The 3,601-nt window shown below is 37.6% G+C and overlaps 1 pseudogene; it reads left to right on the forward strand.

Moving 5' to 3' along the window:
• Nucleotides 1–1,002: 1,002 nt before the first annotated feature.
• On the forward strand, nucleotides 1,003–2,014 carry LOC115030097 (annotated as a pseudogene).
• The last annotated feature ends 1,587 nt before the right edge of the window (nucleotides 2,015–3,601 follow it).

Raw genomic sequence — 3,601 nt, forward strand, 5'->3', positions numbered from 1 at the left:
CAGTTCTCAGGGGCCCAGATTTCTTCTGTCATTCCTCCACACAAGCTGCCTCTCAATTGCTCCCTTATAGAGCACCAGGAATTGTGGTTAATATATTGATGACAATTACATGCTCTCAGATAGGAGTGCAGAAGATGCTATGGAAGTGTTGGGAATCAAGGTGAGGTACAAATGCTGAATAGACCCCAAAGGCAAAAACCCAGCAAGGTAGAAGAGACCCCAAGACATGCAATCCCACATATCCCATTGAGTGCCTTGGGGCCTAAGGTCTTGCCAATTATCTGTGTATTGAGTGTTTTTCTTTCTCATATGTTTCTACCAGTTATTATAGGGAAGGCCAACTAAAAAGAAAGCTGACCAGTGAAGATCTGGGGTTTCTCCTACCAAGAAGATCTGTAAGTTTGCTTTTCTTTTTAGAGCCATAAGTTAAGCTAAGATAACTTAATATATTTCTCTTCCAGGCCTGTAGAAGCTCATCACCTATACAACTGAACATATTTCTACCCATTCCATCCTATAAGAATCATCATGCATCGCCAGCAAAGGTGTATCCGTCTCCGTCTTGAGGGTGATTTCCAGGATCCAAATGAAACAGAGGACCCCATGTTTGCATTGCTACCCATACCAGAAGAGGGGGAAGAGGAGGTTGAGGTTGAGGAGCAGAAGGAGAAGGAGGAGGAGGAGAAAGTAGAGGAGGAGGAGGAAAAAGAGAAGGAGGAGGAGGAAAAGGAGGAGCGAAAGAAGAAGGAGGGGAAGGAGGAGCAGGATATAGAGGAAGAGGAGGAAGAAAAGGAGGGAGAAGAAAGAGAGAGAGAACAAGATGAGGAGGAGGAGGAAAAAGAGAAGGAGGAGGAGGAAAAGGAGGAGCGAAAGAAGAAGGAGGGGAAGGAGGAGCAGGATATAGAGGAAGAGGAGGAAGAAAAGGAGGGAGAAGAAAGAGAGAGAGAACAAGATGAGGAGGAGGAGGAAAAAGAAGGTAATGAGGAAGAAAAAGAGAATGAAATGGAGGATGAGGAAATGGAAGAGTGGGAAGAGTATGAAGAAGATCAAGAAGGGGAAGATGAAGATGAAAACGAGGAAGAAACTAGAAAGTATGAGAATAATAACACATCATCCATATGTTTTCCGTATTTAAATCTCTCCTTACATACTTTAACTTCTCTTCCCCTCCTTTTCCACCCAATTCTCTATCTCTCATCTATTTCAGGGCATTGAGGAAGAGAGGCATGCTTCAGGAATACTGACTCTTCAGAAAACTCAGAGCTACTTCTGCTCATTCACATTTCAGAAAAATTTAGATGAAAATATTAACCACACACACGGAAAAAGAGGCGAATCTAGGCATTATCCAGTCTTCAAAAGATATACCATCTTTGTTGAATAGCCTACTAAAGGAAAAAAAAAACTGATTTGGTATATGCTATGATCTTCAAGTATCAAGTGAAGGAACCAATCACAAAAGTAGAAATATTAGAGATTGTCAGCAAAGAATACAAGAAACAATTTCACATGATCTTTATGGATTCTTCTAAGTGCCTGTACATGTTTTTTGGCATTGATATCAAGGAAGACTGTCCTATAAGCAACTCCTATACACTTGTCAGTTCATTGAACCTCGCCTATAAAGAAAAGCTGAGTGGAGAGCAGCGAATGCCTAGAAATGGTTTCCTCATTGTTATTCTTGGCTTTATACTCATAGAAGGAAACTGTGCTTCTGAAGAAAGTGTTGGGAATTCCTGAATATGATGGGAATATATGATGGGGAGGATCATCCCATCTACGGTGAGCTCAGAGCATTTCTGACCAGAGATTTGGTGCAAGAAAATTATTTGGCATATCAGTAGGTGTCTAAGTGTCATCCTCCACACTTGAGGTTTTATGGGGTCCGAGAGCTCATGCTGAAATGACCAAGATGAAAGGTTTAGAATTTTTGGCAAGAATCAATGAGCATAACCCACTGTTTTTCTTATTTTTGTATGAAGAGGCTTTAAGAGAAGAGGAAGATAAGGCCTGAGCCAGAAGTATTTCTTCAAGTAGAAGCCGAGTCACAATGATGACAGAGCATGAGCTTCCAGCTTGTACCCAGAGTGATGCATTTATTTTTGAATGTGTTCATTCTGAGTTTGAAAAAAGCAATACAAATTCTAAGTAATGGAAGGTCAAAATTAGGTTGAGTAGACAACAGTGGAGTGCAACACTATCATATATGCTGTTTGGGAGGTAACTATTTTTTCATTCGGGATAGATTATCAAATGATATTCCTTTTAGTAAAAAAAAATGCTATCTTTATAATCTAAGTTTATGAAAAAAGCTTTAATCACAGATTTATTGATGCTTGTTATGTATTTAGAAAAAAGAAAACAAATTATGTGATGTTTTATTTTTTAAATCAATGGAATCCTCTATTCTGTAAAAATAAATGCTGTGTTTCAATATTTGTGTGACTTACTAAAAAATAAAACCAGTAGAATACCAGTAAATCTTAGCAAAGATTATGCTCAGTGACTCATTCATTTACCAAAATATTAGTTGAATAATCTACTTTTAGAAGATACTATTTCATTGACATAGGAAACGTCAATAAGTTAGACATACTTTTTCTCAAAGAATGATAGAATGTAGGGACAGGTGTTGTATCAAGAACAAGGTAAAATGTCTTATAGAACATAAAGAACAAAGGAAAATAAGGAAAAAATAGTTAGACAACAGGAGCAAAAGTCTGGTGTCAGTGCAATTTGGTTGGAGACTTGAGAAAATCTAACTCCTTTGGGGTGAATTTTATATTGTCATGCAGAAATTTTCAGGGACAATACATATAACAAGTCTTGTAGGAGAGAGAAATCCTTTGAATGAAAATTGCTCTGAACAGTTCCCATGGTATTTGAGCTAAAAGAGAAGAATTTCTTTTTGCCCTCTGTGTGGAAGGTGCTCTAGTATCCAGATGGACTCAGGGAATGCAGTGAACAATGTGTTTGGAATGCCGAAAGAATTTTCCAAGGAGTAAACTGGGAGTCTCGTGGGTTGTTGTCAGATATCATCAGGCTGCCATTCCTTCTCCTGGTCTGGAAAACACAGAGCCAATGCTATTATTATTGCATCTTGATGTCCATTTTGTCCAAATCTAATATAAATCAAAGATTTGGAGGTAGTAGATTTAATTTAAAAGTATATCCAGAAAATGAGTAGCTATAAGGGAGGAAGAAATTGATCTTTGACAAAATTTAAGAACCCTGAGTTACTTGAGTCTAGAAGCCCAGCCTCAACTCTAAAATAAGATATCATCTAAGAAGGAAAATAACATGACTTTTATTTGGGATGCTGATTTTTGGCTGTTTTAATATTCCTTACCATCTTAAAATTCTTTTCTAAGATGTTATAGACAACAATAACAAAATCCAAAAGAGAAGATGGCAGAGTCTAGGGTCTAATTAATATTTTCACTACCATTCACTAAACTATCAATTTATTTGGTCAGTGTACCAAGTATTCTATTCACAGTCAATGACTTTTTTTGCTTCTAAATACTTTTTTTTTATTTCATATTTTCCTCAATTACATTTCCAGTGCTATCCCAAAAGTCCCCCATACCCTCCCCCACCA

This window comes from Mus caroli, chromosome X (genome assembly GCF_900094665.2).
Source record: "Mus caroli chromosome X, CAROLI_EIJ_v1.1, whole genome shotgun sequence".
Classification (NCBI taxonomy): Eukaryota; Metazoa; Chordata; class Mammalia; order Rodentia; family Muridae; genus Mus; species Mus caroli.